This window comes from Microtus oregoni, unplaced genomic scaffold (genome assembly GCF_018167655.1).
Source record: "Microtus oregoni isolate MIOR12 unplaced genomic scaffold, Mior012 000014F_ref0000157, whole genome shotgun sequence".
Classification (NCBI taxonomy): Eukaryota; Metazoa; Chordata; class Mammalia; order Rodentia; family Cricetidae; genus Microtus; species Microtus oregoni.
In genome coordinates this window covers 39,977,681-40,002,115 of record NW_024543073.1, presented here as the reverse complement: position 1 = coordinate 40,002,115, position 24,435 = coordinate 39,977,681, and the positions used below count along the sequence as shown (strand labels likewise).

Here is a 24,435-nt window from a genome sequence, read left to right as displayed (position 1 = left end):
TTCACTGAAAGCCATTGGATGACACTTTGATGTTGTATGACCACCTGACACCAACCTGTGGTAGACTTAGATCTTCTTTTCCTTTTCATTCTTTTGTTTAATTATTTTCCAGCTATTTGTTGAGCACCAGTTGATATGAGACTTGTCCTAAGCACTGTGGGTTCATTAGTGGATGAAGTTATTGTTGGCTTTGTCCTTGTGAAGATCACAATCAGTTTGTACAAAAACAAGGAGAACATGCCTTCTTTGGAGTGAAATACCACAAAGAAAGGTAATGTATTAACATATAAATAGATGATAGGGAAATCTGCATATGCAGGGGGTAGAACATACATTTAAAACTAGCTTTTAAAATTGTGTGTGCGTATGTGTGTGTGGTGTGTATGTGCGCATGTGCATATGTGCGTGGAGGTCAGAGAACAACCTTTGAGAGTCTACTTTCTTCATCCACTGTGTTGAGTCTGAGGCTTTCTTGTTTCTGCCATGCCTTGTATTCCAGGATAGCTGATCCATGAGCTCTTGTGTCTGCCTCCCACCTTGCCGTAGGAGTGTTGGGATTACAGAAGTGTGTCATCTCATCTGACTTGAATGCCTGGGTTCTGGGTATCTAAGTCTGCCAGTCTTTGGCAGCAAGCGTTTTTACCTGCTGAGCTTGCTTTTTGAAGCAGGAGTTTGTGGAGATGACTTTGAACACTGGAAGAAGGTGGAAGAACGAGTCATAAGGAAAAAGCAGAGGCCCCTAAGCTCTTCTTCAGTTGTTGAGTGAGAGACTATAATGGGGGTCCTGTGTCTGGAAGGAATGCCTAGAAAAGTAGTGAGAGGTATTAGAGGCCCATTCACTCTGGGTCTCATGGGCACTGGGAAACTGGTATGAGTCACCTCATCTCTATCAGGATTGTATAGGCTAACTCCCATGTTGTTGACTGTCTCAAAGACAGACCACATAACTGGCAGTAGTGGGACATGTCTATTATCTCAGTACTAGGGACAGTGAGGTAGGAGGGGGTTGAGAACAGGCTGAATTATTGGGCAACATAGCAAGATCTTGCTACATCAAAATATAAATGAGAAGCAAAAAAGGAGGTGCTTAACTCTAACTACAGTTGGAGACAGCATGTCAGAGTGTGTTGGAATACTTCATCCTTAGTCTCTCTTGCTCTAATTCCCTCTAGTCCTGTGATGGTTTACTCACTTAATTCTTTTTAGTTTTTCTCAGCTCTCAGATGAAGTGAAACTTTCCAGGATGGTGACAGAGTGGTAGCCACTGAATGGCACTTGCCTCATCTTTGCATGTTGCAAATGTGTGTGTTGTCCCACTGTCACGCCCTTGAAGGGTCTGCATTTAAGCAGACTGAGACATAAAGATCTAGTTGCTGATTTTTGCTAGCCAGGCAACTCCAGTGCTGGTGCCAAGCAGATTTGTAGGAGTGTTCTAACTCAATCCTAATGATATCTGCATCCCACCATGACTAGTTTTCTCACTTCCAACATATTTCATCTAGCTGTGCATTGTCTCACAGCCCTCTTGGATCTGGGGAGCATTGGGGAGATTTGTGTTTCTGTGAGGAAAACTGAGTTACGGAGGGATAAGTTATAAGAGTACCCAATTCATCTACTAAAATGCCAATATTTTGAAGTTTTCAAAGTTCAAGGTGGTCACAGAATGTCAGGGGCAGGTGCAAAGACTTACCCTGTTATTTTAGCAAGTGATGCCCGGTGTGCAGCAGTAGTTTTAGTCCTGAAACTAGCCGTGTGTTGTATGAGGCCACTTGTTTGTTCCTGGCTGCTCAGCCTGAAAATAATCACACAGATACTATATCACTTAAATCATTGCTTGGCCTGTTAGCTTTAGTTTCTTATTTGCTAACTCTACTTCTTAATTCAACCCATTTCTATTAATCTGTGTATTGCTACATGGCTGTGGCTTACTGGCAAAGTTCTGTCTCATGTCTCTCTCTCTTGTGGGGCTACATGGCTTCTCTTGACTCCCCCTTCTTTCTCCTAGCATTCAGTTTAGTTTCTCCACCTACCTCTGTTCTGCCCTGCTATAGGCTCAAACCAGCCTTTACCCGTTAATGGTAATCACAGCATACAGCCATGTCTGCTGCTCCATGGAAGTGTGACACTTTCATAACAATGGATTTTAGCCTTAGCCATCGTCATTCTAGTTGTGAAGGCCAATGCTGCTGTTTTGGTTTACTGATATAAAACAGCTTTTAGTTTTAGGGCCAAAGTTCATCTTGGTAGTTTTCCTAGGCCAAGTTCCCTGGATGACTGGGCTGTCTTTTACCCATTCCTTTGAGACTGCAAGAGGCAGAAGTGGGAGCCATTTGGAAGAATTTGGATATAGCCTGGACTGACTTTCAGCATAGACAGAATTGATGGGAAACCCTTGTTTTGGTGAATAAGCTGTATGGTACCTGCTTTTCTCATGCACTGGATGTCATGCATGTGAATCCCATACCATTTATCCATCCTGGGTACAGCACTGCCCTTGAGTTCTTTGGTGTTAGCCTATCTTCTGGACATCAAACCCAGAGTGCCAGTGTTAGCACGTCCTCTTCTTAGGACTCCTATTTCATTAACTGTTGCTTTAACCTCTTGTCATTGTTTATTACCGCTTGTTTGCCTAACTCGCTCACATGGTTGAAATGTATACTGTATGTGGGTCTTTTTTAAAAGCATAGTCTCTATCAAAGTGGGTGTCTTTATTCAGCATTTCTAGGGAAAAGGGTCTATTCAAGAGAACCACACAAACTTGGTGCTTATATTTTGATAGCACTTACAAACCAAATTGCCATGATTCTGTACAGTTATCACTTGGAATTAAACTGTATTTTTGTAAGCTAAGACTCAGACTTTTGAACCAGGCTCCTCTGTGCCTTTAGAAAGGATCAGTTTATAATCATGCATGATAAAATTTTTCATGAATCTAATTCTTTGACCTTCTGTTTCTCAGAATTCCTTGATAGTGAGGTTTAGACCAGCCTTCTGTACATATGTTCATTCCCCCTTTGAGTTCTCCACCTGCTCTCTCAGAGCTGTATGTGACTTGACCTGGCTGCTTAACACAAGACCTCAGGGGTACAGAGCCTGCTGCAGGCTTGGACCAGTTTACTCGTTAAGCTGGACAGAAAGCCATGCAACTTGTCTTGTGCTGGTCCTGGGTTCTATATGAAGGTGGGTTTTGCAAGTCAGTAGCAGCTCCCCTTCATGGCCTCTGCATCATCTGGTGCCTCTGGGATCTTGGCCTGTTTGAGTTTTTGTCCTGACTTCCTTTAGTGATGAACAGCAATGCTGAAGTATAAGCCAAATAAACACTTTCCTCCCCATCTTGCTTTTTGGTTATGGTGTTTTGTTATAGAAAATAGAAAACCTAACTAAGACATTGCCTTTATTTAATACTGTGTTTTGGACTCCTGGTGTGTTTTAATTTGTGACATAGCTTGGTTCACTCTGGTTACACTCTGAACATATTTGTGGTTCATGGTGCAGTGTTTAACAGTGTGGTTGGTAGGAACCAAGGCAAAGATGGAGTGATTCTCTAGGTAATTGAGTTTTCTTCCTTCTGCCTCCCCATCTTTCCAGTCTCCTCTCTTTTCTTGTATTGCTTTGATACTTTTCTTATCACTCTGAGCAAATTCCCCAGAATGAGCATTTTAAGTGAGAAGTTCATTTTGGCTCACAGTTTAAGGGATACAATCTACTGAAGATGGAGACCTTGGTGACTGGGTTTTCATCCATGGTAACAAAAGGTTGTAGCATGGCTTGTTCACATCTCAGTGGGTGAAAAAGAATGGTCATACTGGAAGCAGAGCTGGCCAGTATCCCTCAAGGCACATCCTGCGCAGCGATCTGCTTCCTGTTTCTAATCCTCATTGCCATGGGGCCATAGCGGTTCCATGAATAACACCACCAGCTGGATACCCAGTGATCAAACACTTGAACTTCTAAGGGATGTTTCATATTCAAACCATAGCATCACCTGTCTCTTCATCTGCTTCTCTTCTTGAGAGGGACATAGCATTGAAGGACCCATGCTGACCACTATGAATACTTTTTGTCATTGAATTTGGGTGGTGCGTGAAGCCTAGGGAATCTTTCATGGGAGGACATTGAGAGACAGCCCACTAGGAATTCATAGAAATTGTAAAAACAGTACTACCTAGCATGTAAGAAGTATTATCTGTAATAACTGTTATTAATTGTTTAATGTTTCCAGAACACTACTGATAATTATTTCGTCTACTCTGAAGATGTGAATCCTGGGGTACAAGGTTTAGAAACTTTACCCAGGGACACACAGTGGAGGCCTCAGCCTTGTAGTGATCGTCTCAAACATTTGGTCTGTGTTACAGGGTTTAGAGTGGGAAAGCTCAGGGATTATCTGCAGTAGGCAGATCCTTGCTGCATTCTTCCCTGTCTCTCTGTTTTCTGAGATAGGGTTTCTCCGTCTATCGCTGGCTGTCCTGGAACTTGATTTGTATACCTGTTTGAGTTGCACTCTATCTGCCTCTGCTTCCCAAGTGCTGGGGTTCGAGGCGTGTGCTATCACTGCCTGTAGCATTCTTAGGATTAATTTTGCTGCAGCTCCACCTTCTGGGTACCTGTCACACAAAACAGGGCCTCATGGTTCATAGCCCTGTCTGTTTGGGACCATAAAATAAACTTTTTAAAAGAAATGACTTTTTTGATTGTTGTCCATCTCGAGATCTGTGCCTGGCACATAATGGGTACTCAGAATGTCTTTGTAGAATTAGTGAGCATACTCTGAGTCCCCAAATTTAGGCACCAGTAGGATGTCTACAGGTACTGTTGTACCAGTGGACGGAAGCCTTATGGATATAACTTTGGGTAAACAAGAATAATACTGGGCATGTTCATATCTACAGTGGTTTTTTGTTTTGAATGCTCAATTTTTTTTTTTTAGATTGGATTTCACTGTGTAGCTGAGGCTGACCTTGACTTCTGATCCTCTGCCTGTATTTCCTTTGTGCTGGGATTATGTATCACCTTGGCCCAGCTTAAATTTAGAATTCTTCCTCCAAATTGTGAACTGTCACAAAGGCTGGTGCATTTGAGTATCATTTGAACTTTCTGTAGTGATGACAGGTACCTGAGAGAAATAGTTTAAAGTGGCAAGCATGTATTTTGAACCAGAGTTTCAGAGGTCTCAATATACAGTGAGATGGCTCTATTGCTTTTAATTTGTGACAAGACACTATGGAGGAAGAGCATGCACAGCCCAGGGAAGCTAGGCACACTGCATGACAGCCAGGAAGCAGAAAAACGAGCAGAAAGAGATCAGGGCCAAACTTACCACTTCAGAGGCACTCCACTCTGCAGCAGTCCACTTCTTTCTGCCAGGCCCCACCACTGAGACTTCTACCACCTCCTGGCAGTCTAGGGGGAATTTGAGCCTCTCATTGACTGGATCAGAGCCCTTGTGATCTGTCTCGGGAAATTCCTCCACAAATGCATCCAGAGGTGTACTTCACTAATATCTGAGGCACTTCTCAACCAATTGAGTTGATAATTAAGCTTATCAGCTGTGCAGCTTGGTGCACTTTCCCAAAAGCCGTGTTCCTGCGTGATCAACTCTGTGACCAAGAAACAGAACATTACCGGAACCACAGACAGCCCTGGCCTCCATCACTGCTCCACGTTCCTCCCAGGGGTGTGCATCTTGATTTTAGATTGACATTATTGTTGAATGATGTTTGGGAGAGACTGCTCTACATCTGTAAGGACCCAACCATTGCTTCTGCAACTCAGGGGCAGGCATGTTCCTGGCCCAGAACTGATGGCTACATTCCACCTGCCAGAGTTTCCTGTAGAGCCTGTCTTGGGTAGGGGCTATGGGAGGCTTCAGATCAGGAGGTAGGATGGTCCTTCGTTGCAGGGATTTTCCTTCTGATTGCTGATGGCAAATGCTGTGAGGCACTGGCAAGGGATGTCTTCATTTTTTTTTAATTTTAATTTTTATTCTTTATATACATTACATCCCAGCCAGTTTTATTTTCTCTCCACTATTCCCAGTCCTCCTTCTCTTTTCCTCTCCACCCCCAGTCCTCTGCTTCCCTTCAAAGAAAAAAAGAGCAGTCCTCCCAAAGATATCAACTTAACATGACATAACAAATTACAATAAGATGTCTTCAAGTTGGCCAGCTCAACATCTCCCTCCCATCAAAGTGCTATGTTCACCGTGCGAGCTTCAGTCCCTGGTCACCTGCCTGCTGCAGGCCAGACTGAGACTGAGTCTGTTGCTGCAGCATTTGAGTTTAATGCTCAGGGGATGGATCAGGCATGGTCACTAAGGAGGCAGCCTCCCTCACCTCTGGAGTCCCCTTGGATGGTTGAGGTGACACGTATTCGGGCTGAGGAGCTTTGCTCTCTGTGATGTGGCTCTCTGCCCCATAGTTCCCCAGTCAAGGACAGGTGGCTGTCACTCAGCTTTGGCTACAGGCCACAGAGTGCTTTGCTAACAGTTTTGGGATGGAGATCTTCCTGGCCTCTTTGGCCCAGAGACTGCAGTTTGTCTCATAGAGCTTGGAGCAGCTCCCTCAGCCCTGCTCTTTCATCACAGTGGTGGGGGTGGGAAGTGGGCAGAAGCACAAGCATACAGAAGGCTCCACACTCCTGGAGCTAGAATTTAACTACCCAAATGCCAAATAAGATCTCCCGTCTAAAGTCAGGGATTCTTAGAAATGAAGCCAGTGTGGTTTATAGCTATGATCCCAGTTACAGAATGAACAACTTATGCCTTGCTGTCCTCAGGGAACGGGATCATAGCATTGTAGCAGAGACTGCTTGGCATCACTCTGGAACTGCAGGGGAAGAAAGTCCTGTACCCTCTACCTAGCTGTGTGAGTTTGGGTAAGTTTCTTGACTTCTCTGATCCTGAACAGAATGGGGATCACTGCAGTCTGAATCTGTTCAGGTTGTGCTCACTATTCAGAGTAAAGCACTTAGAATAGCCCATTGAAGGTTTGATGCACATTAAGCATTCCTAAAACTGAAACATAGCTGCCTGTAGATTCTGGATCATCCAGGTGCAGTAGGTAGTTTATTATTCATTGTTTTCAGACAGGGAAATTGAGGCACAGACTGGCCAAGTTCCTGCTCCAGACTTCACAGCTGAGGTAGGGTTTGAACCAGAGGCTTTCCATTTTCCTGTCAATAGTTCCAGAACCATTTGTGCTTTGCCCATTATTATCAACTGAAGAGCATGTTTCTTTGAGGAAGACTCCACGTGGTAGTTGGTATTGATTGTCAGCTTGGTGGGATTTTGAATTACCCAGGAGACAAAACCCTGAGCATGCCTGTGAGGAGTTATCTTTGTTAGCTTCATTGCACTGGACAGACCCACCTGAATGCAGGCAGCATTGCTCCATGAGTTGGCATACTAGACTGAAAGGTAGAATGTTTATTTCACTGTTCTTTCTGACTATATGTGGCATAGCCATCTCCACTTCATGTTCTTGCCACCACATTTTGTTTATCATGATGCACAATACCCTTCTACTCCAGAAGTGGCCACCACATTTTGTTTATCATGAGGCACAATACCCCTCTACTCCAGAAGTGGCTTTTGTCAATTATTTTGTCAGAGCAATGAGAAGTGTAACTAACATACTCCCCTCACCCCTAAATAATTCTGGGGAAAACAGGGCCAATGCCGTTCACTTTATGGTCCACTCAAAATACTAAGCATAGCTAGAACATGAATATTGGAAGTTTCTTTTGTCACATTTGCTTGACCTGTTTATTTGGATCAGACTCTGTAGATATAGGTTTCTGTCCTGCCTGGTCCCACAACCTTTCAGTCCCAAAGAAATACCCAGAGGCACCAGTTGTAAACAGAGACTGCACTTTTGTTTCTCAGCCACCCAGACCTGAATAATTATACAGAAACTATAATAATTACAATACTGTTTGGCCAATGGCTCAGGCATATTTCTAGCTAGTTCTTACATCTTAAATTCACACATTTCAATTAATCTATGTATTGCCACAGGCTGTGGCTTACTGGCATCTCTTTCTTTCTGCAAATACGTGGTGTCTCTTTGACTCTGCCTACTCTTTCTATATATCTTTGTTTGGATTTCCTACCTGGCTTTACTCTGCTAAGCAACTGGCCAAAACAACTTCATTCTTCAACCAATAAAAGCAGCATATTTACAGAAGGACATCCCACATCATCTCCTCTTTTCCTTCTAATTAAAAAGGAAGGTTTTAACTTTAACATAGGAAAATTACATATACAAAATAGTTATCAAACAAGAATTATAGTTCAATACTTAGTTTGTTTACATTTGGCAAATTAAGGAAAATATCATCTATCTTATTTTTGTGAGTCTAAAGTTTTATATCTAATTTATCTTTTATCATAACTAAGGAAAACTATAACTGTAACCATCTAATCTTCAATCCATCAAAGACCCAGAATGCTATAATATTACTTAAGTAAACAGGAAATGCATTGTAAGCAACTTCCAAAGTTCTAGAAATGACAGAGACATCTCACTGCTTGGAAAGTCACCCAAAGTTCTTTTGTGACATTGGAATATCCATCTTTATCTTACAGGCCTATAGTACCTGGCAGACTTTTCAGTAACACAGGAAATTTGAAGATCTGTTCTGCCTTGTACTGGCAAAGTTTGTCAGTTGCTTTCTTCTGTGTCCTGCAGAATGTCTGGCTATTTCTTCTGTGAAGCAGGAACCCTGAAGGACCATCCTGACTTTTGGAAAGTTCAGCAGTCACTTTTCTGTGGGTCCTGCATGTCCAGTTCTTACAGCATACCATCAAGCAGTCCAGGCAAGAGCAATTTCTTACCCATATAACTAGTCTTGTCACATTGAAGGCAAATTCCATAATGAGTTTCTTTAATGCCCATCAACTTCTTTGAAGTAATTGGTACTGCCAGAAGCAGACATGTCTCACTGTTGAAAAAAGTCTTTAAGTTTTTAAAACATTTTAAATGCCATATTCTGTAGGTCTGTGGAAGGTTTGAAGAAGACCTATCCATCTTAAATCTCTCTATACATCTAGAAAAGCTAACTAACATGACTACAAGTTTGACTATTATAGATGACTGTCTATTAATCCATAATTTTTAATTATATATTCCATTTTTAAGTGATCTGTATAAACATTATACCTTAAGCAGGAGTAGAAATATAGATATAACAAAATTGACTTGAAATTTGTATTAGTAAACCAAAGTCCATACCAATGTAGTATTCATTTCTATGTCTCCTCTTTTTTTTCTTTAGAAATCCTTGACTATGACCATTATCTATTAACCATTTATAATCAGCCCCTTTAAATGAAAACAAATATTTATAAACATTATTTGAGGGAAAAGTTATGAGGTTGGGTCATCCTACGAAGCATCTTTCCTCACCACAGCTACCCTTAATAGGAGAGGATTAAAGAAAGGAAAACTGTCTCCCTAGTCTGTTCATACTAGGTCCCGGCTGACAGGCATGTCCTGATGAGTGCTATACTGTTTTAACTCCCTGGTGGCCCATACTCAGGCGTACAGAAGCTTAAGAATGCAACAGATCAGCCAAGAAAAACAATAGCTGTGGGGAGCAAGGAAAACAGAGAACCAGAAGAGGGGTGGTGGAGGTGGGAAAGGAAGAGAAATGTCAGGGTCAGAGGTGAGATGGGAAAGGATGGATCCAGCCAGCAGAGGAGGAGAAACCAGTGATCTCGGGTCTGCTTGGGGAGTGTGATGGGAGGGCAGAGGGCAGTGTGCAGTGGGAATGTAGAGGAGGACTATCAAAGCTAGTTTCAGATTCAGTGCCACAGTTCTGCGGGGACTGGATCCTAGGAAGACAGAGAACTAACTCTGAGCCCAGCATACTTGCTCTGTATTCCCTGGAAGACTGTGTGGGTCAGGACTTAGCTCAGACCTAGATTTTACTAGTATCTGCATTCCAGCTTCCCAGAAAGGTCCCCATGAACGGATGTATCCGTGAGTTTGTTTCCAGCCCTGTGTTCCCTTTTACACTATTCAGAAAAGTTGACACAAATAAACTCTACCATGTGTCTCTCATCCAGGAAGAGTGCCTGCTTGCTTTTCTAGGCAGGCTTCTATGGAGTGTTGGAGGCACTAAAAAAAAGAAGTACTCAGGCTGATCCAAGGGCTTTTTGTGGACAGGGCACAATAACACCAAACACGTAGTCAGACCTGCAGGAGTGCTTCAATTGTGTGGATTCTCTCTGCTTAGGAGCTTGTCATCTTAGCTGAGAGAGGTGTCTAAGTCTCTGCCCTTAAGGACTGTCAGGGCTCTATGAGGAGCTGGGGCAGAGGTGAGTTGACCGGCTTTTGTGTGTGGGTGTGTGTGGATGGATATATATATAATCTCATGATGGTCACACCAGCTCTCTGCATGGGTAATAATAATGGCTGTCTAATTTGATACTTTCTCTTCCAGATACTTCTAGATCTTTGCCACCTTTCCCTGTGCTATTTGCTTTGTATTGAAGAATTTAATTGCTACAGTACCATTGCTAGTGGGCTGTAAACTTACCTAGCTCTGCTCTTAAGTATTTTCTAAAGTTGATAAACTAAACTCTATGTCCTTCATTATATAGCAATAATCTCGAGTCTAATGTTGAGTTTCTTCACCTCTTCAGTGTGATTCGTTCAGTGAAAAAAAAAGCTCATTGTTTTGGGAAAAAGTTTCAGAGAGGGCGGAAGAGGGGAGATGCATTCTGTATGGGAATACCTGCATCATGGAAAAGTCTTGGGAAAGAAAGGTTGAGCTTTCCATGCCCTGCCCTGAAGCCCTTCCCTCTGTGCTGATCTCAGTTCAACCACACTGTGCTGCAACCGTACCTGGGTTCAAACTTCAATTCTGACTCTTAACCAAAATTTCTGGTGAGTGAGCAGGGGCTGTCACTTGTGTACTTTCCTGACACAGAGCTGGCACATCACAGGTATACCTTAAATGTTAATTGAATTTCAGATACAGAAAAAAAATTGTGAGAGGTGGGCTGTTTTCCTCTGCCTCCTTGGAGATGCTTAAGTTCTTTTCCTAATCCTTGTTGCCATATAGACTGGTGCTGAAATTATGAGATGTGTGGAAGCCACTGCAGTTTAATTCAGTTTGTGTGTGTGTGTGTGTGTGTGTGTATGTGTGTGTATGTGTATATGTATGTGTGTATGTGTGTGTGTATGTGTGTGTGTGTATGTGTGTGTATATGTATATGTGTGTGTGTATGTGTGTGTGTGTATGTGTGTATGTTTGTGTGTATATATGTGTATGTGTGTGTATATGTGTGTGTATGTGTGTGTATGTGTGTGTGTGTGTATGTATATGTGTGTGTATGTGTGTGTGTATATGTGTGTTTGTGTATGTGTGTGTGTGTGTGTGTGTGTGTGTGTGTGTGGTTACTAGTGCAAAGCATTCTGTGCAGGCAGAATAAATACAAAATGGAAAGAGTCCAACCACCAGGGTAAGTCTCCATCAATCACTTGCTTCTTGACTTAGGCAGTTATGGGTGGGTAAGAACATCCTGGGTCTGGACTTTAATTCAGATTTCATCACATGCAACCTTGTGATACTGAGCAAGGTACTTAACTTCTCTGAATGAGTTCCCTCTTCTATAACATGCCCCAGACCCAGCAGGTTGTTGAGTATTAAATGAGTTACTATGTATAAAGCATTCAGGATCACTGCTGGTGTTATTTGTTGTTAAAGGAAGCTTTACTGTCCTCATGGAAAACCCAGCTGGTCAGAGCCTAGGTTACATGACATTGTAACAAGGACAGAGAGTCTCCTGGAATTGGACTTAATAAAGTACTTCAAAGTGGTGGCTCAGACTCATAGACATTTATTGTCTCACAAGCAAAGGGGCCAAAAGTCTTAAGTTCAGAGAATTGTCAGGACCACCTAGGTCCTGTGTCTTGCTAGCATACTGCTGTCTTTTGTGCTCCTTGACTGGTGAAGGCATCAATGGCTTCACTAGGCCTTATCCCCATGTTTCCCTCTGTAACTGCTTATACCATCAGCCATGTGGTCTAAGGGTTTATCCTATCCCTGTATCCCTCACCTAAATTTTATTTACAGTAACCTTGTTCCCAAATAAGGTCACATTCTGAAGTGCTAATGGTTTGGCTCTAACATACCTACTTTGGGAATACACATCTATATCCCTAGCTTGGGTGCAGATATTATGTGCTGAAACTCTGAGCACAGAGCCTAGAAGGAAGGAGGTGATCTGTGCTAGGTAGGTCTGGTGTCACTTCATCTTCATCTTTGGCTGCACAGTCCTGGGATGTTTCTCTGAACAAGTTGAAGAGTTTCTTAACTCTTGACTTTGAGTGGTACAATGGCTTGCAGGGGAGTGGATTCTTTAGTCTTTGTTTTTCTGGAATGGGGTGGAAAGAAATTCCTTTCCTCTAGCATGAGGAAGGAAAACTTAGGTCCTGGTGGCACATGTTAGCCCAGGAATGTTCCAAGTTGCTGTATTCCTCCTTGCCTTACCTATGTGATGTTTTGTGGACCAAGGGGTTTGGAATGCTCAGAAGTGCTGGCACACATGAACTGGTTTGGGTTTCCCAGATCCCAGAGTTACTTTGCAGTCAGAATGGAAACCTGACTTTCATTCCACTTAAGAGCTAAATAGCTTTGCTCCACAGAAGTGTAGATATCTATGGAAACAGCCCTAATTTTAGCCCTGCCATACTTAATACCGACTTAGATAGTGCTGTTTTGGGTCAGTGCCCAGGGAATTGGGAACATAAACAGGCTGAAGGGTCAGATCAAGCACAGAGTGGCCCAGGGACTGAGAAACTTGGGAGGGCACTGCAGCGATCTTTAGTGGATCTAAAAAAGGTCAGCCACAGCTGAGCATCATGCATGCCCAATCTCACAACTCAATAGGAAGTGGCAGGGGGATTGCTGTGGCTGAGTTCTAGTTCACAATGAGTTCCAGACCAGTCTGAACTACAAAGGAAGATATCTGAATAGATGGGCTGGACAGAGAAGCCCTGATCAGAAATATGGGATTCTAAATGCAGGGGTCTCTCTTTCTTCCCTATTTTATATATCTTGTTAAAATTCTTCTTCTTCGTAAGCCAGTTCTTGACCCTGTTTCTCTTGTCTCTATCTCCATAATTCTACTCCTGTCCTGAATTACTGGTATTTTTCATAATCATGTTCATGTCCCATGGCAGCATTTTTAATTCTGAGATTGATTCACATGCCTTGAAGACCCAGAAATCATTTTTATACCTTGAAGAGTCAGCCAGGGTTATTATTGTCATGTCTGTATACTGAGCTGGCTATCTAGTAGACATGCAGAAAATACACAACCCAAGGGATTTGAAAAGATTGTTGATTTCTGCTTTACCCAACCAAGGGCTTGGGGCAGCCAGAATATAATAAAACATATATTGTTTATTAAATGGAAAGACTTGGTTTCTATGAGAGACAGAAATGACCTGTGGCTCTAGTAAGGACGATCTATGAAGGGTTACTACGGGTGGAGACCATAGCATGGACGATGTTGGGTGTAAGGTGAGATCTGTGTGGAGATGATTTCAGGACACTTGGGAAATAACCCTGTCCTTCTAGCTTAGCAAGAACCTCTGTAGACTATCAGGCAGAGAAAGAACTTTAAACATCATCTAATTTTGTGTCTTTGAAGCATATTTAGCACTAATATTTTTACCTTAATCTATGGTTATTTATTTTGGTAAGATGGGTTCCCTGCTCAGTTTCCAGGACTACATGGTAATGTTCCCACCTGCTGTAAACACTTGAAATATGTGAATGACTGTCCTGTGTAACTGTTTGGAATTTAGATTTTGGGCATTAAAGATGTGACTGATTCTTGTACTGTCTTTTCATACACATTGTGCTCTTTAAGTAGGATGAGTTGTGTTAAAATTGGAAAAGTGTTGTGCCAGGGCCTGGGGCCCCTCTTGTGAATGATTGGTGAAGGCGAGTGACGCACAGGTAGACCAGATGCCTGTAGATGGTGTGAGCACTAGAACTTGAACCATATCTCCTCTTTCCTCTGTCTCAATGAATTGAATGTGTGTTAGCTTATTTTGAGTTATTGGCTACTGATGTTTGGATATACTTTGAATGTGACTTCCAAGGGTTTGTGTTCTAGAAGATTGTTCATCCGAGTGCTCTGTGAACATTGGGGTAACATTCAAGAGTGGATTTGTAAAAGGTGCTATGCCCTTGGGCTGTTGCCTTCAAAAAGGATTAAAGTGAGTTTTCCATATAGCAAGTGTGTTCTCTTGAGAATTGGTTATTTTCTAACAACTCTAGTTCTTGAATCCTTTTGACTTACACCTCACATTTGCTTTAAAAGGGTGCCATTTGCCATGTTGTGATGAAGCTAGAAGGATTTTATAGCTCCATGCTGGTGTCATGCTATTGAACTTGCCAAACTATGATCTAATAACCTTATCTTCCTTATAAAGTACCCAGCCTCGACTAGTAGGTCTCTTTTAATTGATGCCATTTAATCTTGCTGATAATATTGTGAAGTAAATGTGGCCTTTCCTTATCAAATGAAAGGAGACTCTAAGATTAGAGGACTAGTGATCATGTGGGGAAGCTGTCGGTAAGAACAGATCCAGAGTGTCAGCATGGACCCAGCCCTACTTTGTTATATCAGGCAGCTACAAATCAAATGATAGGAGCTATGGATTTTGGAAGGAAGAAATGTAACTGAGGCACTTGCTTCCTGGCAGAGATCTTCCTAATCTACTGCTCAAGTCACAGGAGAGCCCAGGTCTTGGTAGGATTTCCTGGGCTATGAGTAAAATCTGTTTGTTAAGGGAGTTTTGTTCCTTAGCTTAGGGAGCAGCCCCAGCTGACAGGTTGAGTCAGAGAAGATCCCAGAATAAAAGCCAAAGGGCATGGATATGAAGGGCATGTGTATCCCAGTCGTTTGGATTGCAAGATTTCTGCTCTCAGTGAGGAAGCATTTATATGTGATGCTGTTTGCAGACTGCTTTATTATTTATTAGTGTTGCTTGGCAAGAGTGCCCCAGTTTAGCCATATCCACTTACCAGGGGATACTTAGTCCTGGATCCCAGGTGTTTAGGTCACTGCTTCAGCTATTTTTAGCTCTACTCCCATCTTGTCCGTCTGTTCCTCTATACATTTGTCCACCCACCCACCCATTGCTGTGGTACAATGGTCTTCTACTCTGTAAAGATTTGTCAGTTGTGTTGCTTTAATAAAATGCTGATTGGCCAATAACCAGGCAGGAATTATAGGTGGACCAACCAGAACAGGAGAATTATGGGAAGAGGAAAGGCTCAGTCTGCAGTCATCACCCAGACACAGAAGAAGCAAGATGAGAATGCCTTGCTGATAAAAGGTACCAAGCCATGTGGTTAACACAGACAAGAATTATGGGTTAATGTAGGATGTAAGAGTTAATAAGAAGCCTGAGCTAATAGGAAAACCAGTTTATAGTTAATATAGACCTCTGTGTATTTCTTTGGAACTGAATGGTTGCGGGACCAGGTGGGACAGAAACCTCTGTCAACTAGTGCCCTTTTGTCAGGTACTCCATCTTAGGTAACTTTACTTCCTATCTTCATGTTCTGTTGGTGGAGGCATTAGTGGGTAGGAGAATGGATGTGTTGCTGATATAGTTGTATAAGCAAGGGCAGCATCTTTATTAAGACCATTATGTTCACAACGACACACTTCTTCTTTACATCTCCCTGCTGCCTAGAAGAATGACTAGTGCATTGTTGATGCCCTGATCATGTGTTGAAGAGTTAACCAGCTACAAGCTGCGTGCTTGACCCCATGGGGAGTACATTCCATAATCTTGTTTGTCGTTCTTGTACTTCTCTATATATTTGTCCCTGTTCTAGGGTACCATCTGCTGCATGTGTACAGTACTTGTACATCAGATATACTCTATAGCATCTAATAATTTGGTTTCAATTATTCTTTTTTACAGATGAGGAAATTGGGATAGAAGTCACACAAATCTCTAGCTCATGCTGTTTCTTTATTTCTGAACCATTGTTCTGAGCAGAACATCTATGTTCTAGAAAGGCTCTTTCTGTGCACTCTCTGCTATAGCTAATTACTACATCTTTGCAAGGCAGCTTGTGTGAGGAGGAACTAAGTTTTACACTGCATTTAAATTAAATCTCAAAAGTCACACCTGAGTCGTGCTACCATATAGGACAGTACCAATCCCTACAAAGCTATCCTTAAATAATAATAACTGCCAAAATTGAGTGTTTCCTATGTATCAAGCTCTGGGTCCACCCAGAGACATAGATTAAATGTTTTAAATCTCAAAGCCCTGGGTGAATTCACAAGGGCCAGGCTACCTTATCCACTCTGTAGATTATCCTATATCTTACAACAAGGAAGTATTTTGACTCCGTTCTTGCCCAGAGTGAACTAATCTCAGAGGTTTTAACCAGTTCCTTGTTTCTCTTTGTTTTCTGTGTTTACAGCATTAGATCTTGCTGCAGAAATGAATGTCTCATTCTTGTGTTTGTCAACTATCAACAGAATAGCTCTTTTTCCCCTTCTCCAGATCTTCCTAAAGGGGTCAAACCATATGCGGATTTTCAAACGCACTGTCTCCACCACATGACTCATTTAGATTGAAGACATTTCTTTCCATTAGGTGAAGTTATGCCAATGTCACTTTGAAAAAAAAAAAACCAATATTCTTCACAGGATGTTCTATTATGTTTCCTGACAAATGAAACAAAATCTACTTTGTGTAATGGTTAAAATATTTCAAGGTTTAGATGGGAAGAAGAGAAGGTTAAGTTGAGTTGGGCTGCAATTTCATTGGGTGGAAAAACTTGGATCTTGTGAGTTTAATGACATTTACAGTTCCTTGCTGAGCCTTCCTTTCCAGAGGTGGGTTCGCAGGAGTTTCACACTAGGCCTGGTTACGAGTAGAGAGCAGAGAAATTGTGCTTCTGGATGGAAGTGAAAGCTACTGCAGTCTGTTTACAGCAGATGTCAGTAGTACTTTAGCATACAGACTTGCCTCAGTGTGTTCTGTATGGTGGTGAGAACTGTGAATGAAACATGGCGTATTTGGAAGCCATGAAGTGACATGAGGCAGGGCCAGGAATTCAGGTTAGGAGTAGAATTGGGTGAAAGCAATCAAGAGAGATACATGGAAGGAAAGCCAGAGAGATGAACCCAAAGGGTGAGACCACAGATGAGCACAGCCCTGTGGCCCAGCAAGTGTAGGGTAAGAATGTTTTAGCTTCTGAGAATAAATATGGGGGTGATGTGGCCAAGGACCTCTGGGGAAAGGCTTGATATGTAGATTTTGATTGACTAGTTAAGTCCAGATGTCTCTCTTCCCTCTGCTAATTCAAGACAATTATTTAGCTTTCATCCATCCATCCATCCATCCATCCATCCATCCATCCATCTGCTCACCTTCCTGCACACATCACTTGCCTACCCATTCACTCACCGAATATCCACACATCTGTGAATACAGCATTTTAGTTTCTTATCTGTGTGTGGCATAGGGGATATGGTGATGTACAGGCACTGGCCTTATTCTCAGGGAATTCCCAGGCATGCATTTTTGAAATAGTCAAGGGGAGTTTGGCATGTTTTGGACTTTAAGGCCAATGGTATTATACCCATGCTGCTAGTGAACTAGCAATATGCAGTCAGCGCTGACTTCCCCACTTCAGCTCTTGTCTATGTCTATATTGTGCTTAGACTCATTGTAATCATTATACTCATTGAATCTTTATCCCTTCTGATAATAGGGTCCTCATGTCCTCCTTGAGACATTGTAGACATTTGACAGAGTTTTGGGTACTGATATAAAAGGGATCTGTTTACATGCAGGGAGCACAAAACTTGAAAGGGTCATCATTGATTTGAAGGAACTCCCTGACCTGTCTAAGGTCCCACCTTTCTTCTCTCTGCATCTGTTAGTCTGTGAGCTATTATCAGGCAGTATAAGAATCAAGGAAACCTGCAGTCCTCACTGAAGCTGAGGCTCAACAGTGTCCGTCACCTGTACACATACCGTATTACCTGGTGACAGTCTTGTTGGACTGGCAATCAGACAATTTCTTGGTACCTCAGAACCCCAGGGTGCTTTTGGTGTCTTCAATTTTAAGGCCTATGATTTTCAATGTTTTGAAAGCTGTTAATTCACTGGGTTCTCAGGTTTTTTAGAAAAGGAGATTGCATCATCCAGGTATGACCAGGGTGCTGTTTTGAGGCAAATGCTGGTGGCTGGGCTCAGCAGGCACTGAAAGTAGAACACTAGCATACTCTGCACCATGTTTATTTCCATCATTCTCTTAGTTAACACAGGGAGGCTATGTTAATCTTACTTGAGAAAGGAGTGGGGAGAGGCTGACACTGGGGCTCAGCTTCAGATCAAACAGCATTTGGATGTAAGAGTAGTACTTGATCTCTAATATGTCTATGACAATGTTCTTGTTACAGCTTTGCCTTATGGAGAGCCTGGGGCAATAAATTTACTACTGATATATATATATATATATATATATATATATCAGTATATATATCAGTATATATATATCAGTATATATATATATCAGTATATATATATATCAGTATATATATATATATATATATATATATATATATATATAAATAAAGTAGGGTACCTGCTTTTTTGAAACATGCTTGGGCAAACTTATTTATTGACTGATATGTCTCCACTTTTGTCTTTTATAAAATAACAATAATAATGAGATGATGGTGATGATGATTATATCTTGCTGAGTATGTTGATGCTCATCTGTAATCTCAGAATGAGAGGGATAGGAAGGAGGATGATGAGTTCAAGGCCAACCCAGGCTACAACGCAAACAAAACATGGGAATGCAGCTCAGTGGAGGGCGCTTGACTAGTATACATAAGATCCTGGGTTCAGACTTTAATACACACACACCCTCTCCTCTCTCCCTCCCCTATCTCTTTCTCTTGTGTTAGAATAAAGATTAAAAAAAGTTCATTAGCAAATGCCTGGCACATTGACCAGTGATACATATTTTGCTATAAGAGGAGCATTACTCATCATTAACATTGTGGGTATGTTTACTTCTGCTAATTTTGACCATGCGCTGGGCTTTATTTATTAATAGACTTACTACATTAATGAAAAAGAGCTTTTGCTTTGTAACATGAAGTATAGGCGTAACACCATGTGGCCACTGAAAATGTAAAACAGAGCTGAAATTTGGCCTCTGGCCTGACACTGCCTTTTGTGGGATTTAGCTTTGTCTCTCATGGCTCTGATGGCAGTTGCTGTGTCAGGAGAAGCCATGACCTTGCTAGGGAGGAGGATCCCCATTTCAATCCTAGAAAAAGAAGAAGAAAACATAAAACTGTATTGCTCAAGGCTAGAGCTGTCTCAGGCCACTGCTCAGGAGATACTGTAGACCCCTTCCTTGGGATGTCCTGTGGATTGTGCTTGATGGGCTTAGAGGCTGTTTCCTCAGTGATGACTTGCATCTTCCCAGCATGCTTCCAGGGATAATGGGGAGAGTCTTCCTCTGTTCTGTTTGATGTTACATTCACTTCTGCGGCCTTTCTGTGATGTCGTCTCAGGGGTGTGGCTCTTGGTCAACTCAAATTGAATTCAGGGAAACCAGAAAAAAATCCCCTAGATACTGTCTTCTCTGTCTTAGGGTTATTATAGGAATATATATATATTATAGGAGATGTTTAGATTGACTGGGCATGCTGGTATGGCATCCTGCAGGTAAGAAGAGGTCTGAGGTTGCACAGATGATCCAAGTCCAGATTGGATTTATTTTGTAACAATATGTTCTCATTCATTTAGCTAATTTCTTGTGCTTTTACAGTTAAGTTGTAGGCTAAGTGTGTGTGTGTGTGTGTGTGTGTGTGTGTGTGTGTGTGTGTAGAGGTGTGAGTAGGGTAGGCATAGGAGAATGAGAACAACTTGCAGAGCTCCAGTCTTTGGTTCTTTTGGCAGTTAGGATGATGGGAAAGGTTGGCATCCTAAGCCCAGGTAGTGGCTTAGGGTAGAGTTGGCTGTTCTCTCATTGCATATTTAAGCACCAATAATACCAAGAAGAGTCTGTGCTTCATGACCTTTTCTCAACTGTGCGGAGGGAATGAGGGATGTGGGAGGAAAGGAAACAGAGTGTCTCACTTAGGTCATCACTACTGGGGAGATACTGGATATTGTTTGGAGACTTGGAAGCCTCATCTACGGCTTCTGAGATGAAGGCTCAAGAGAGCATCTGAAAGCATGGACCTCACACTCCAGAGTCCTTGCAGAGTGTGTGGGGGCGTGGACTGTGTCAATGGGTTCAATGCAGCAGACCTGGGAGAACTGTTCCAGCCATTTGGAGGCAGCTGGAGCAGTGAATTGTTCGGTTATCTTGATGTTCACTGATCTCTTTCACTTGCATACCACTGTCTTGAGAATGTTGTCCCCTGTCCCCTCTGATGTTTCTGCTTCTGCTGTCCACTGAGCAGCTCGGAACGCTGAACACCAGAGAAGTCAGTGGCCTTTACTGATTACTATATCAGCAGGTTTTGGATCAGGACTCCAGAGTTCATGGCTTACAGAATTGTGCCACAGGGGAGCATGTATCTGGATGCCAGCATACCAACCTCCTCTTTCTCCTTTCTTTTAACATTTAAATAATTTATTTCTTTTTATTTTATGTGTGTGTATTCTATCTGCATATATGTGTACCACCTGTATTCCTGGTGCTAGTAGAGGCCAGAAGAGGGTGTCAGATCCCCTGGAACTGGACGTACACATAGCCATGGGCTACCATGTGGATGTAGGGGCAACCAGTGCTCTTCAACACTGAGACATTTCTCCAGCCCTTTCCCCAGCCTTACTTCTTATCTTGAAAATGGAGATAGTGAGAGAAGCAAGTGTTTATCTGAGTCATGTACATTATCATAACAATCTTTTTTTAAGCTCTGAGGTTAGTTGTCATTTTGTTGGTTTAAAATGTTTTCTAAAATTTATAAAAAACTTACACTAGGCCAACCTGGTCTACAAGAGCTAGTTCCAGGACAGGAACCAAAAGATACGGAGAAACCCTGTCTCGAAAAATCCAAAAAAAAAAAAAAAAAAATTACACTTAATAAAGAATGTACCATCTTAACCATTCTTAATTGTACAATTAAGAAGTGATAAGTAATTTACACTGCTGTGTACCCAATTTCAAGAAATCTTTTGATATTGGAATAGCATGCCCATTAAACATTCTGCCCTTTCTCCACCCTCTGGAAGTTACCATTCCCAGTGATTTGACTACTGGAAGTGTCTCATATGAGTGAGGTCAGTTAATATGTGTCCTTTGGTAATTTAGTATAATGTCCTGTAGATTAATTCATATGGTATTGTATGACAGGATTTCCATCCTTTTAAAGCTTGAATAAATTCTGTTATAAGCATAATACAGGTAGTATATTTACTTTCTATTCATTGATGTGTCTTTGAGAATGCACCTTGCATGGTGGTTTCTCTCTTCTGTCTGTATTCTGTATATTTTGCAAATGAGTATAAACCAAGTCGCTGTGAAATACCAGTCTATTTGACATTTGACTTATTTTATTTTGATATGCAGGGAATGTTACTTTCGTGTGTGTGTGTGTGCCTAAGTGTATGCATGTGCATTACATACATGTCAGAGTCTGCAGAGACCAGAAGAGACATCAGATCCCTTAGAGCTGGAGTTATAGGTGGTTGTGAGCAGTTTGTTGTGGGTGCTGAGAATTGAACCTGACTTCTCTGTAAAAGTAGCAGGAGCTCTTAACCACTGAGCCAATTGTCCAGCCCCAGGGAGGATACTTTTTAAAGAGTCCACTGAAGAAAGTTTTAGAAATGTTTGTTGAGGATCTTACAGAATCTTCTCGATATTTGGTTTTTAGTATCTTTTCTCTTGGGTTTCTCTGGGCTTTGCTGTTGGGTCTGTGGGTTCCCTGGACTTGCCAGTGTGTATGTGTATGTGTCAGGGTTTAAAGCACTTGATCTTCCTGATTCTTAGCTTTCCCTCACTGCGACAAAATATGTAAGACAACCACCTTATGGTGAAGAAAAGCCCTTGGTTATTTAACATGGTGATTCTTGTCTCTGTGTTAATGTAGCACATTACAATAGAAATACAGGGTGGAATAACCGTTAACCTCATGACAACTAGAAATCAAAAGTGAGAGCTACAAGGGGCTGGGGCCAGGGCCAGAACCCGGGCCACTGTTTCAACATCCCAACTTCAATGTCATGTCTCAGATGACCTAACTTTATTATATTAGGTCCTAATTCCTAAACGTTCCACTCTCTTTTGTCAGCACCCACAGGCTGAAGGCCATAGCTTTAACACATGGGTTGATTCCATATCTAACCTATGGTATGAAATCCAGTACATTCCTTCACTGCCCTGAAGTCAGTTTGTCACCTGCAGAATAAAGGTCTGGACACCTTTTGGTTCCCAAACCCAGAGGTTTCCGATGTCTGGTCTTGCATGAGCTGTCCCGTGTTAAGGATATGAATGTGGCACCTATGAAGCCTGAAGTGGCTATGAACCTTTAAGCAAGGCAATTTCTTGGAGTCCCACTAACACAACTTCCAGATGTTTTCTGGGGATTCCCTTTGTACTACTTGAGGCCACAGTAGTAGGTGAAGGCTTTAGCTTATATTGTGATTTATGCCCACTGTTTTCTAGCCAAAGGCTCCTGAGGCACTGTTCTCAAAACAACAAGCACAGTTATCCAGCATCAGTATTGTGGCCCCAATCTAGATCTCTGGAGCCGGCATGCTTCATCAAGCCCAGGATCTGACAATAGATGCTGCCTTGCGACCAGGGTTCCCTTCCTACCCGATTGATCATCAATTTCTATTTAAAATAAGAGCTTTGTTTGTCTGGGAGAGCTCTAAGTCCTAATGGCTGACACTTACTTCTAAATCACTCTGCGAAAGATTTAAGTAAGCATTTCTTTCACTTCTTTTCCCCAATGTGCATTCAACTTCCCATGCTTCTGACCACATGATTTCTTGCAACTGTGTGTCCAGTGCGGATATTTACTGCTTGCATCTTTTGAATTCCAGTCTTTTGGGGTCTCCTTACTATCTGGGTATCAAAAGCTCATAATCGATTTTCTGCTGTCCTTGAGGAACATTGCTTCTTTTGGTAGCACAGCCAGATTGGAAAAAAGGACATATGTGACCCGTGCAAGGAGCTTCCACTGGTCTCTGTACTCTTTCTACCCTCTGAACCTGACTTTATGTGACTTTAACTTTTTTTTTTCTGCATGCTTTCGGCAAAACAAAAATTGGAGGATGCAAATAAAACAGAAAGATAATGGCATATGGGCTTATTGGACAGCTGGTCTTAAAGGGACCTTTTCCTATCTCCCCAATCTGCGTTAAGGAAACACATCTAGGGGCTGTGGGGATGGCTCAGTCAGTACAGTACTTGCCCTTGTACAAGCTTGAGAATCAGGATCAGCAGCCCTCACATAGAAGATGGGCATGGTGATGTGTTTATGTGACTGTTGTGCAGGGTGTGTGTGTATGTGTGTGTGTGTGTGTGTGTGTGTGCAGAGACATGGCAATTTCTAGAGGTTCCTGGATAGCCAGTCAATGATATCTGGACTCACTGAAAGATCTTTTCCCAAAATATATGTTGGAGAAAGATCGAAGATGACACTTGGCATCCAAATCTGGCCTCCACATTCATAAGAAATGCAGCCCTGAAAAGAACACTTGGTTAGCATCCACAAGACCCTGGGTTTGATCCTTAACATCACAAAAGCAAGCAAAACACCAAAAGCAAATTGAAACACATAAGTCCTTTGTGCATCCTATATTGTGCCAGGTAAAGTGTGAAGTGTTCTCAAATCTGTTTTCTAAAATCCACACAGAAACCTTTGCAAGTCACCATTGTTCAGCTATGTGAGAGAGCTTTCCTGCTTTCACTGGACTAAAAGTAGAAACACTACCCTGCTCCAAGCTCACAGCTCTGTTCAGTTCCTCCCATGAGTGTCTTCTTTACAGAACCTGGAAATGGGTCCACTGTGCAGTTCTGATGGGTTTTCTCTCTGTGCCTGGTATTGTTTGCTGACATCTAGTAGATTGATTATTCTATTAGTTACTTCTCAGAGCTGGGGAGATCAACCAAGTTTCTTCTCATCCTCTTTATTTGAACCCACTAAGTTCCCCGAGAGGGAAGAGACTCCTTAGATTTGTCTCCCAACTCATTCAATTGGAAACAGTTCTTTCTCTTTTTTCTGGAGGAATATGTAGCTGAGAGGTAAACATTTCCAGAAGTGCTTGTACCCCCGATAGGTGCATCCACTTCTACTCTTTAGTCAGTCTTGTGTTTGGAACCCTCTGAGATGTTTTCTATGTGAGCCTGGCTCTATTCTATTGCTAATGCCTTAACCCCTTCCTAAAGGTG

General features: G+C 42.1%; 1 protein-coding gene across 3 annotated transcripts in view; it reads left to right on the top strand.

Annotated features, from left to right (window-relative positions):
* The window catches only part of Large1 (LARGE xylosyl- and glucuronyltransferase 1), a 510,741-nt gene that overhangs the window by 33,903 nt on the left and 452,403 nt on the right, over nt 1-24,435 (top strand). Inside the window, exon 2 of one of the 3 annotated variants that reach the window (XM_041663358.1) lies at nt 6,778-6,876. The exons of the other annotated variants lie outside the window; for them this stretch is intronic. The gene's annotated coding sequence lies outside the window, so the exon portion shown is untranslated. The remainder of the gene's footprint in view (nt 1-6,777; nt 6,877-24,435) is intronic. 3 annotated transcript variants of the gene reach the window in all.